Genomic DNA, 13,796 nt, shown 5'->3' on the forward strand with positions numbered 1-13,796 from the left:
GAGATGTACTTGCAAAGGATGCTATTTTTCAATGTCTTTACTTTTTTAATGAATAGTGACTTACTTTAGAAATAAAATTGTCTCTTTTCCTAATTGTTTCTTTTGAACAAAGAAGGTTTATGCTGGCAGAGTTATACAAGGTTAAGGGCTTCTTTATCATATATATATATATATATATATATATATATGGATATGTGTGTGTGTGTGTGTGTGTGTGTGTGTGTGTGTATCCATCCCCTATGGGTTCTATTTCTCTGGAGAGTCCTGACTAACACAAGGGCTGGAGGAAAGGGAGAGGGCCAAGGCTATCATTCTTCCCACGGCTCTGTTTTTGGCACTTAGAGGTGTCGGGGAGGTTAGCCACCGACCAATAACAGCACTGCAAGGGGAAGAAAATCACTTTCCACTTTTCGGATGATGACAGTAGCTCTCCATCCCCCCTTCTTTTTAACAAGCATAAATGCATCAAAGCTAGTCATTACAAACTCACATACATGTATATTTAGTTCTCTTTCCCCAAGTGGGTTTGACCTCTGCTGTATAATTTCCCTTGCTCTGTTGAGCTAAGAGGACTGAATAACTGAAGAGACTTAAGTTCGGAATAAACAGCATGTTAACTGTACCAGACACTTGAAAGAAAAAAAAGAAAAGCACTGTAAAATCCTGGATCGGTTGGTATAAGTAAGAGACAGTGTAGAGAGGTTGAGCAGTGAGTGATGTTTTAAATCGTGTCCCGATTATGTAAGACCGTAGGGAGCCCCCAGATGTCCTGAGGGAGACAAAATGGCCAGGCTCTTGTTGGACTCACTACCTCCAAATCCCATTTTTAAATTGTGCACTTGACTGCACGTAAAACATCAAATGCTGAAATCTTGGAAAACAAGCCAAAAAAAAAGAAAAAAGAAAAAACTTCGGTAGGTACTTCAGAGGCAAATAACAGCTATCTACGCTTTTGAAAGGAGCTTAGTCAGAGTTTCACTTTCTAGGAGCAGGCGAGGTTGTTTGTAGATTTCTCTTTTCTCCCTTGCTCTCCTGCGAAGGGTTTCTTTTCATGTTATCATCTCTTTGATGATTTCTCTGTTTGACAGAAACTCCAAAGAAGGTCAACATGGAAAATGAGATGTTAAAAATGCTTCTCCGCTGATTTAAAAAAGATTTGTAGGGCAGCAAATTGTCTGCAGCGGCCATACGAAAAAGTTCCAAGCATTCTAAGGACCCAGGAATATTCATTCTCACTACATGAGCTCCAATATTCACCAGCTCTTTCTGTCCTAATACTTTCTGGTAGGAGGGGTTTGTACAAGTGAGCACATGCAGCCTGAATAAACACAGACCCACTTAAGGAACTCCATGTCTTTATAATATGCCCTAATTTCTGTTAGGAGCTATATCTTTCAGCCTCTAGAGTTGGCAAATGAGATGAAAAAGGCTTTGCAAACTTTTAATACCCATGCAACTGGTTTTCGAACAAAACCTTATCCTGAAGTCCATTAGTATAATTGTAATACAAGTTGAGAGCTGGAATAGACCCCTTATCCAGTCCTCTTTGTCTCTTGCATGGTCCCTTAAACAAACTGATGGAATTATCAGGGCTCCAAAGGGGAAGTCTGAAAAACACTCTTTCAGATAGTATGCACAGCTTATTATGTACATAGTAAATTCATTCCTGAATAATAATGGTTGATATTGTGAAGCACTTTTATTCTGGGTATGATGCTAATTGCAAATATTTTCCACTATTTGAAAAAACAGTTGTTAATGCACAAGAAACAAAGCATGTTTGGTAAATATTACAGTGCATTCAGTTGGTAGATAAAGTCTATTGAGATTATTGCTTGAGAAATGTGATTAGGATTTTGCTGGATTAACTAACATCTTGTAACGAAGACATAAGAGGTATCCATTTCTGGTAATATGACAGACGAAAGATCCTGAAATCCTCCAGATACAAAACCTCTAATGCTGTGGGGCTTGGGAATGCAAACATATACATACACACACAGGTACACACACATACAGGCGCAGACACACTTTTAAATCAGTGGAAGAGAATGGAAGGAGATAAGTCTTCTCTGAGCCTTAGAACAAGGCAGAACACACCAGATCATGAAGGAAAATGAACTGTGAAATTGCCACATGCCTTAAGGACTCATATAGAGCTCTGTGACCAAAATTTCCCCACAACGAAGTCAGTATAGAGAGGACTGTGATCTAAGCCACGGGTTGTGCCGGATTGATTGCTTCAGTCTTATGCACAAAAAACCAAGCACAGCGAGGCTTGTACTTGCTTGCAAAGGTCAGTTGTTAAGTTTTCAGGAATTTTTCAAGTTGGTTTACTTCGTGTTGGTGGCTTGAAACCAGCTATGGCAAGAGTTTTTACATCACAGAAATCCACATAGGCTATAAATCAGGATCTCCCTCTTTTTTTTCCAGACAGTCATTTGCTAAGCACCTATCAGTACATGCTGGCTACTTGGAATATAAGGCTTAAACTAAATAAAAGTCTCCACAGAGAGGCAAATAGCAGAGGAAAATGTCATATTCTAAACTCTGGGTAGAGGTGAAAAACAAAACAAAACAAAACAAAACAAAACAAAACAAAACAAGAAAACCTCCTCTGAGATTTCAAGGCCATCTTTGACTCTCAACGTATTTAGTCCTGAATGCATGTAATTTGTGTGGTTAAAAAAAAAAAAAAACTCTCTAAGGCAAAAATATTAAGTTAAAATTTAAGGTTAAGTTTTAGGTTAAAATCTAGAGCTGGGTGTAAGATGACCCCTAGGACATCTTGTGCCAGAAAGCGAGGAAGTGATCAAAGAATGATGAGGACATGTCAGAATGACACAGAAGCCATCTGAAAGAGCTTCTGGTCAAATGTGGGACAATTTGGGTCATTAATACAATAAGATATTACTTCTAAAGGAATGACTTACTGATAACTACAACAATATGGGTGGATCTTAAATGCAGCAGGCTTAATGAGACAAAAGGAGACACTAAGACTGCCTATCATATTATTTCACTCAGATAAAACAGGAAAAGGAAAACTATAGTGACAGAAACACATCAGTTGTTGCCAGGGGTCGGCATTGAGGGGATGAGGGTTAACTGAAAATCGCCACTAGGAAAATTTTTAGGATAATTGAACTGTTCTATGTTATGCTGGTGGTAGCAGCTTCCTCAATAAAACTGATGAAAAGAAAAAAAAAATCTGGCGTCACTATAATAACATCAAGCAAAACAGACTTTCGGGCAAGAAGCACTATTAGAAAGAACATTTCATTATGATGAAGGCATCGATGTGCCGGGGAAACGCTAAAATTCTGAAGTCATATGCCCCAATGATATAGCTTCACTATATGTATAAAGCAAAAATTCTGAGAACTAGAAGGAGAAATACATAATTCCACACTCATAAGTGAGAGTCATATCTTTTCTAATAGCTGTTAGAAACTGCCACACAAAAATCAGTAAATTAACAAACAATTGTTAACAAACTTGACCTTCTTTACATTTATAGAGCAAACCCAACTACTGTAGAGACCACATTCTTTCCATGTGCATATTGAGTGTTAATCAGAATCAGTCATATTCTGAGTCAAACAAATTTTAGATAATTGAAATCATTCACAACATGTTCTCTAAACACAGTGGAAATAAGCTAGGAAAAATCCTAAGATCACTAGAAAATCCCCAACTACTTGTAAAATATAATAAAGGGTGTATTTGATCTCTTTTTCGTTCCTGGTTTATGGCATAGTCAAAAACCCTTGGAATGTCCCAATAGGAGTGTCTTTTGTTTTTCATAATGACTCACTTTTGATTAGTCCCGAGTTTATGCTAGGGAGGTGACTCACAGTGAACCCTTATATAGTACCAAGGGATGAGCTGGCTATCTTGGAAAAACTAAGTACCTGATTAGTGAGAACTTTCAGCCCCACACTCTGACTTCTAGGGACAGAAAGAGGACTGTGGGTAGAGGTCAACTGTATAGCCAATGACTTAATCCAACATGACTGCGTAATGTTACCTTGATTAAAGATTCTGAACACAAGGTTCAAGGGACCTTCCTGGGTGGTGAATATATTGATATACCTAAAGGGTGGCTGCATCTTGACTCCATGGGGACAGAAGCTCCTGCAACTGGGACATTTCTAATCCTGCCCCGTGTGCCTCTGTGAGTGGCTGTTTATTTGTATCCTTTATAATAAAACAATAATTAGAAGCATAGTGCTTTCATGAGCTCTGTGAGTCATCCTAGCAAACTATCAAAGCCACGGGTATTATGGGAAGCCCTGAAATCGTAGCTGGCCGAGCACAAATACAGGTGAATTGAGGACACTCAAGACGTCAGGCTACCACCTGAAGTGGGACAGTCTTATGGAACTGAGCCTTTAACTTGTGGGGACCGGGCTAACTTTGTGTAGTTAATGTCAGAATTGAGCAGAAGTGGAGGACCCCAAATGGTGTCAGAAAATTAATGTTGGAAAGTAACTTGGAAGGCAAGAAATATTTCTCTTAATTCATGGAGTTTTAAAAAGTACTCTTGTGTTTCAAAATGCCGTTGACCCTTCAACACACATGAGTTAGGGGCACCAGCCCTCTACACAGACAGAAATTTGAATCAAACTTTTGACTCTGCAAAAAGTTAATTACTAATAGCCTGCTGTTGGCTGGAAGCCTTACTGATAATGTAAACTGTCAATTCACACGTATTTTGTATGTTATATGTATTGTATGCTATATTCTTACAGCAAAGTTAGTTAAAAGAAAATGTTGTTAAGAAAATAATAAGAAAGAGAAAATACATTTATAGTACTGTACTGTATTGAAAACACAATCCATGTTTAAGTGGACCCATGCAGTTGAAACCAGTGTTGCTTAAGGGTCAACTGTATTGGGGAGTATTTTGATCTAAATTATAATGAAGGCACAACTTATTAAAACTTACAGGTTTGCTAAGCAGCTTAATGGTAAATTAATAGACATCAATGCATATCAGAATAGGAAAAAGGCTGAAAATTACCTCCATTTCCACCTCAGGAAGCTAGAAAAGAACAGCAAATCAGCCAAAAATGTAAAAGGAAATAAGTAGTAAAGATACGAGAAAAAATAAAAACCAAGGAATAGAAAGAAGTGTATCGCAGAGAAAATAATTTTACAGTAAACTCTTTGAATAAAGATTAATAAAATTGATAAGACCTAGCAGGACTGATTAAGAAAAGAAAATACAAAATAATAAATGAAAAAAATAAATAGGTTATGTCACTATAGATGCTACAGAAATAAAAACAAAACACAAAAAGCAAAAATGGATATTACGTACATGAAACCAAAATGACGATTTAGATGAAATGAGCAAATAACTGAAAAAGTGCAATTTAGCAAAACTCTAACGGGCATGGGCAAAATAGGTGAAAGGGATTAAGAGGTACAAACTTCATGTTATAAAATAAACCGCAAGGATGAAAAGGATGACATAAGGATTATGGTCAATAATATTGTAATAACTTTGTGTGATGACAGTTGGTGACTACACCTGGTGAGCGTTGTGTAATATATAGAATTGCCCCATCACTGTGCTGTCCACTTGAAACTAATATAATATTGCACGTCAACTATGCCTCAGTTAAAAAAAAAAAAAAAAAAAAAAAGAAAAGAAACCTCTCACAAGAAGAACCAGAAAATCCAAAGAGTCCTGCAACTGAATATACACTTTAAAATCTCACCGAGGGGCGCCTGGGTGGCGCAGTCGGTTAAGCGTCCGACTTCAGCCAGGTCACGATCTCGCGGTCCGTGAGTTCGAGCCCCGCGTCGGGCTCTGGGCTGATGGCTCAGAGCCTGGAGCCTGTTTCCGATTCTGTGTCTCCCTCTCTCTCTGCCCCTCCCCCGTTCATGCTCTGTCTCTCTCTGTCCCAAAAAAATAAATAAACGTTAAAAAAAAAAAATAATAAAATAAAAAAAAAAATAAAAATAAAATCTCACCGAGAGAATTGCAGTCCCAAATCACTTCACATTTTGACTTTTTCACATATTTAAAGTGTAGATAATATATCAATTGGATAGAAAGTCTTTCAGGAAACAAGGGGAAAATACACTTCCTACTAATTTCATGAAGACATGAAGAAGTATAAGGTGGAATCCTAGATGGCACCCCAGAGTAGAAAAGACATTAGGTAAAAACTAAGGGAATGTGAATCAACTATGGACAGCTGTTTTTCCCAACAGCGCCCTGATAAACTGACTGCACTCACATCTTTCTCGACGGCACGCAAGTGGCACAATGTCCTTCCACTGTGCCGTGGCACGGAGATATTTGAATACGTAACACGAGATAGAAACCTGTCTCTTTACATCAGTACATCTTCCCTGGGGACTTATGCTTTTTATCAGTAACTTAGACAAGCACGCGGAGATCTGAGTCTGCATGCGTTCAGTCTTTCATTCACTCGCAGCACATTTTTTAAAAATATCTATAACGTGTAGAACTGTTTCAGTTTGTCGACGTGCAGAGAAGATTTAAACGTAGCCTCTAACTACAAGAAGCTTACAATTAAAGGGGTAAAGAGAAGTACATGGCGACTTAAACATAAAACTAGACTTAACACAGAAAGAGCAGCACAGAGAAGTCAGGTATGGGAAATTAGATCCTTTGATTTAGGTCACTTCCAGTGAGGTATACCCAGTCGGGTTTTTTTTTGTAGAAGGTGACATTGGGGCCGACACTTGGAAAACAAGTATGAGTTGGATAGGTAAGGAAGATTCAAGTGCACGGCAAGAAGAGAGAACTGAATGGGAAAAGGCTCAGAATGTTGCAATGTGGGGCTTATCTGGAGAATGGCAACAGTTGAGTTTGGCCGGGTTCTGTTTGCTTGACAGAGTGGTTGTAGACAATCCTGGAAAGAGAGCTTGGGGCTGCACCGTAAAGGGCTTTGAATGCCAGTTTTAAAATATTGAATTATATTCAACAAGTACTAGAGAATCAAGAAAGATGTGGGCAAGTGAATGATTCTCGCAGATACCTATTTTAGGAGGATTAGCCAATGACCTACAATCAAGAGGTGTGAATTCAATTCCAACCTCTTCTGGCTGTAAGTCCTTGAATATATGACATAACATCTGTGTGTTGTAGATTCCTCATTTGGAAATAAAGCTCAGGGTCAACTACTTTTCTTAACCAAAGAGATGATTTACTGATTATTGGAGATGATAGTGAAGGCTGCGTCTATAGCGTAAGCACTGATAATTTATTGTCTGGTTTATTAAAAGATTTTTCTATCTTTATGGACCCAAACTGTGGGGGTGATCCCTTCATTCTTTCAACCTATACCCTAGGGGACATACCGAGGGCTTCTGTCCTAAAATGGAACTCTGATTCTTAAACATCTCCCTGCGCACGTTGGTGGGGCTGGAGGGAGGTAGTACAAGACAGAGACGTCTTGATTGGTTCTCAGCAACAATAGCTGTCATATATCACAGATTTATCATGTTTCCAACACAATGGTAATGGGCTTTGAGCAGATTTTCTCATTTAATCAACAATAACCTTTCAAGAAAAGTCCTGGGGGAACATTAGGTCACTTGTCCACGGATCTGCTATAAAGATGTTAGTAGAACAAAGCTTTATGACTATATAACAAAGGTATTTGCCCCGTTTATAGTGACGAGAAGATTCTGATTGTAATGTACTAGCGAGTTAGCAGACGCTGAACGTACATGCAGTTAACTGATGTGGGCAGAGTTTAATTTCAAATCGACACCCTCCTCAGTTTAAAATGATGAGAAGTTGTTTTTGGCTTCTAGCCTGGGAAAGGGGGGTAAAGATGACTCATGTACTAATTTGCCGAAAGATGGGTATTCGGGCTGTGCTTTGGTCACTGATTCTTGAGGAAATACAGTCTTATACACTGTTTCTTTTTTATCTCAGGAATGAACCGTGAACAAAAAATCCTGCCGTATTTCTTTATGGTACAATTTGGTAAGTCCTGTTTTGCATCTCACCAGAAGCAGCCGGGTCCATGTAGACCCGTCAATGTCTCTGAGCGTCAGTTGTATCACCTGTAAAATAATAATAATACTTGACTTGCAGAGTTATTATGAGCATTAGAAATAATGTGTGCAAGGCACATAATACACTGCCTGTCACACAGTAGGTGCGCAATTAAAGGTGTCTATTCGATCACTTCTGCCTTACTTTCTACATTAAGCAGATTGCTATGATTTTGCACAAGTAGGGCATCTTTCCCTTTACTATAACGTCTCTCAAACTATTTGGTTCCTTTATCGTCATAAGTGGGGAAACTTATAAAATCTGATGAAAAAAGCTCAAGATACTATCTTCAGGCTAAAATGTTGGGACTTAACTGGCTTCTGTGACATGACCCCTGTCTAACCCCTCTGTTCAGCCCTCTCACCAAGTCTCTCTGTAACCTTTTATGGCTGCTAAACATAGCTACTTGTTTATCTCCTACATATATTTTCTCATGATACCGATACGTCTGTTTCTTCTTTCTCTGCCTGTCTGATTCCTATGTAGGCATTATATCCTCCAAAAAGTCCTGCCTTCTCTACCCCACCCCTCCTTCCAGCTCATTTGGGTAACTCTCTGCTTGTGTTTCCACAGCATTCCATGCTTACCTCTGTCACGATGTAGAACACACTGAGTTGCCATACGTGGTTGCGCCCACTGGATAAAAAGTGCTTCATGTTGGGATCTGTATTTCTAATCTAAATATTGCCAAAGTCTAATACAGCCCCTAGCTCGTGGTTGATGGTCCATTAATGTTCATAACTAGTCGAATGAGCATGAGGTGGATGGTTTCCTTTCCGGGGAACAAGGCTATCAAGGGGGCAGCAAGAGTCAGTACCTTAGAATATAAGGATAAGAAAGCCACACCACACCAGTCAAGACTTTTGGTTCTAGCAATAACAGTATACATTTTGGAAAGAATAGACGTCTCTCATAATGATAAATCTTTAATACTCTGTAATGACTGGTAGTGAATGATAATCATTAAGGAATTTACCTAACATCTTCTCAAAACCATATGTTCAACTTATCTACTCTTCAAGGTAACAGAAAGTCTAATTTTTATATCAGCTATATAACAGTATTTGATTTGAAGGCCGCAAATCGTGCCCGCTCAAGTTTTAAGGGGATACCTCCTAGATTTAATGTAAGGATTTTATTAATAAGTGAATTTGTTTATAGCTACGCTTTTTCTTTTCTTCCTAATCTCCTAAACTTTAATCGTAGCTCTTTTGCTGAAATCATTCTAGCCTGAGGAATTAAAACTTTTTTATATTGTTTTTTTCTTTGAAACCTGAGAGGGAGATTTTTCAACGTTTTGATTATAATTGTCTATAATGAGACCCAAACAAACGTTGCACCATCTAATAGGCCAAGAAAGGTATTTTGATTTACATTTACGAAATGTGAATGGTTGTAAAATACATGCTGAAAAAATCCAAAGTTGTAAACGTACTGTTAATGTATAGTTAGGGAAATCCACTTGGTAATCTCAGGCCTGTAGATAACCCAGGATAGTTTTCTCTTGGTTAAAAGCCAGTTTGTTAAATTCTATGACTATTTTTGGAAAGTATGTATTTTAAAGACCATGTAAAAGATCTACTGTTTCTCTCCCCTGTTTGCTGAGATCTCCTGTCTCTTATGGAGCCTGTCAAGTTTCACCAACAAGAGATTTTTCTAGAAGAGATTTCCTGAAAGAATTTGTATCCAGGCATGTCAAAGAACGTGCTCTTGGGGCGCCTGGGTGGCGTAGTCGGTTAAGCGTCCGACTTCAGCCAGGTCACGATCTCGCGGTCTGTGAGTTCGAGCCCCGCATCAGGCTCTGGGCTGATGGCTCGGAGCCTGGAGCCTGTTTACGATTCTGTGTCTCCCTCTCTCTCTGCCCCTCCCCCGTTCATGCTCTGTCTCTCTCTGTCCCAAAAATAAATAAAAAACGTTGAAAAAAAAAAAAATTAAAAAAAAAAAAAAAAAAAGAACGTGCTCTTATTGTGATGATATCATGGTATATTACGGCAAAAGTGAAAATTTTCCATGGTTTTTTAATCTACCTTTTGCCACCCTATGATGTGACTCATTTTTGTTGTATCTATTTACTTTGCTTAATACTTCCTTAATACTTCCTTACTTTGTTTAATACTTTACTTTGCTATAGCCTTAGTGGCTACAGCCAAGTTCTAGTTGAAATCATTTGGATGTAGACGGTGTTGGAGTCACCAAGATGAGTTGCAATGCTTCCCGCATGGCTGTCTTCCTTCCCATCGCTGGCTCTAGACGCAGAAGCAGGTGTGCTGTGGTAGGAAGCACATTAGACTAAGAATCAAAGAACGCGTGTGTATGGCACTTCCTGGTTGGTCTTACCCTGGGTACGTCCGTAAGGCTTCTAGTGATCGTAACACTGATATAAAGTAGAAGCACTTTTTGTCTAAGGGATTCTAAAGGATTTTAGTGGTCATGGCAGTTGACTCCCCAGCAGTGTTCCATCTCCGGATGATTCATCTAAGACAGTGGTTTTCAAATTTGGCCACCCATTAGCGTCATCTGGGAAACTTGTTGAACTTTAGGTGCCTTGACCACACCCCGGACCAATTAAATCACAAACTCTGGGGGCTGGACCCAGATACTCTAATTTTTAAAGTTTTCCCAGTGATTCCAATGTTCAACCAAGAGGGAGAACCATGATCTTTGTTAATAATCAGCTTATGAATGAGTGTGTGATCCGATTCTCGCCAAGAAAACGCAAAGCAAGGCTGTAGGAAAGTTTTGGGGAAAGAGTTCTTGCTTCCAAAAGAAATGCAGGAGACAAAGAGACTTGCCTAAAGTCTGAGGTTGAAAACATCTCACAGAGCCAGTCAGAGCTGCCAGATCAGACAAAAGGGGAACCAAATCATGGAACAGGCCCAACTTCTAAGCTTCCAGTTATTTGAGATGAGGAATTTCCTTTATTGTATAAATCAAATTGACAAGTTCTCTGTTACTAGCAATTGAAACGTTCCAAGTGATTTGCTCCAAATGGGAAATATTGATTTTACTCCTGGCTGCTGTAAGTCTAGGTCAGTGGTTCTCAAGCATGGCCACAGGTTAAGATGAGTATCAGTATCGCTTCAAAAAAATGCACGATCCTGAAGCCCACCCCAGACCTCCTAAATCAGAATCTCTGGGGCAAAGCCTAAGATTCTGTATTTTCACAAAGCTCACCAGAAGGTTTCAACACAACCGGTCTGTAGTGGTCTTTGGGAATAGCTACTTTTCTAATAGAGACAAACAATAGAAAAAATTGTTATATTACACAAATTAAAATGTAAAGCATTTTAAATATTATCAATACGATTTTATCACCTCACGGATGCAAAAATTGAGAGGTGAAATTATTTTCTCAAAGGAAAACGTTTGTTTCCAAATACAAGCACAAGAGTCATCTATATATGTGCATTTTGGTCTCTCTATAGCTGAATGTTTCTTTCTTTCAGCCACCAGATTGGGATGTGAGATTGTGGACACTATTCCTTAAACGAACTAGCTTGGAAACTACCTGAACTACATACTAAAAGATATATTAACATATTGTTCAGTGAACACATAGCTTATACTGGAGATTTGTTTCAAGAACCTCTTGTGCTCAGAAATATTATGAGTTAATTCCCCTGGAATTTCTTTGCCCTTTGCTCTGATGAGGTAGACTGTGGTTGGAAACCAGAAGTCTAAGGGGGGGAAATTGCCAATAGCTCAAACAATATCTCCTGTCAGTTTGTTTGATCTCCTTGTGTTTATTACCCTTTAAATTTGCCTTTGGATATTTTCCCCCTGCACCAGGATTCTTTAGCTTTCTATCGAGACCATTTTAGATAATTGACACCATATGAAAATTGATATTTAGGCTGGCAGTTCTTATCCCACATACTAACTTCTATAGAATGTCCTTTACATCGTACCCCCAGGGAGGACAATTTGCCTCTACCTAGCCCAATAATAATGTAATTATTGTTACACTGTAGTAATGAGTACAGTATTCCATTTTGAAGGGGGCTGGAAACAGAATGTCTTCATCAGCTAGATCCACATCCATTAGCAAACTGTAAGAGGCTTCTAAATAATGCAAGTGGCAACATTCAGCATGCTGTTTCTGAGAAGCAGTAATATACACCTTCTTCACATTCACTGTAAAATTTGATTTTATTAGGGTGAATTAGGAATCTTCAGACAGCCTTGCTATTTATGGATTCTCTACCTGTTCAGAACCTGAAGGATGAGTATCTACACTCTTCACACTCAGGTTATCTTGGAGTACGATGCACAGCACATCATTTGGGGGCTGTGTACATGGAGGGTTGGTGCTCCTTTATGCCTGATGGATAAACTCATGTTTGTAAACATATAAATTTCAAAATATCATACTGTTCCCGTTCTCTTGTTTCTAAGACGTTGTCTTTTTCCCTGCTCGGATCTAATCTCCGGGAGATTTGAGATACTAAAACTCCACGCGTGGGACATAAAATGCGGAGGAAACAGACAGAAGCCAGATAAGGGAACTCACTGTGTTCCACTCCTTTAGGTGCCTTTACAGAAAGGAAAGCGATTGGGTAAGATGAGAATGTATGGCAAAATACTCAAATGAGTAAAAATTTAAGATGTTGTCAAAGTGCCGTGTTGGTATAGTAATATCTTTGCATTAAAACAGTGTAGCCTCTGCGATGGCCAGATAGTTGAGTCTCTAAATCACTGTTTCCCAAAGTGTATTTTGCAGGACAATGCAGGGTATCAAATGAAGTGACAGGAAAAATTTAAGTGTGCAAACAGTTTGGGAAAACTGAGTTAAACAGGGCATGTCACAGCCTTCCATATGCTACTATAGAGTATGAATATCCAGAAGTGAGGTTCTGATCGTCCACCTTTTCCAAACATATTTAAACGTGAGATTACTTTTTTTTTTTAATTTTTTTTCAACGTTTTTATTTATTTTTGGGACAGAGAGAGACAGAGCATGAACGGGGGAAGGGCAGAGAGAGAGGGAGACACAGAATCAGAAACAGGCTCCAGGCTCTGAGCCATCAGCCCAGAGCCCGACGCGGGGCTCGAACTCACGGACCGCGAGATCGTGACCTGGCTGAAGTTGGACGCTTAACCGACTGCGCCACCCAGGTGCCCCTGAGATTACTTTTTTAACATATAATTTTTCCAGGAGTAAAGTTGATCTGCATCCCTACCACAATGAGAACAAATCAACTCACCCATCTGAGGTGAAGTGGATTTCTGAAAGGAGAGCAGGGCCGGAGGCTAACGGCTGGGACTGCCCTGTGTGACTATATCTGCAGATAAGGGACGTTAGAAAGGCTGGTCCATCCCACAACCTGGACACATTTGAACCCCAGAAGCATGTGGTTGCTGCTGTGCAGCCTCTCAAGATTTACTGGTGCCCTCAGTTACAAAAAAATGTTGTCTATGAATTCTTTTAAGAATTTGATTTAATTTTTAATAAAATGCCTATTCTACTCTATTTATTTATTTATTTATTTATTTATTTATTTAAAAAATATAATTTATTGGGGCGCCTGGGTGGCTCAGTCGGTTAAGCGGCCAAGTTCGGCTCAGGTCGTGATCTCGCGGTCCGTGAGTTCGAGCCCCGCGTCGGGCTCTGTGCTGACAGCTCGGAGCCTGGAGCCTGTTTCAGATTCTGTGTCTTCCTCTCTCTCTGACCCTCCCCTGTTCATGCTCTGTCTCTCTGTCTCAAAAATAAATAAACATTAAAAAAAATTTTTTTTAATTTTTTTTT

The sequence above is a fragment of the Puma concolor genome, chromosome D4 (assembly GCF_028749965.1).
Source record: "Puma concolor isolate L17-30 chromosome D4, mPumCon1.1.hap2, whole genome shotgun sequence".
In the NCBI taxonomy this organism is placed as follows: Eukaryota; Metazoa; Chordata; class Mammalia; order Carnivora; family Felidae; genus Puma; species Puma concolor.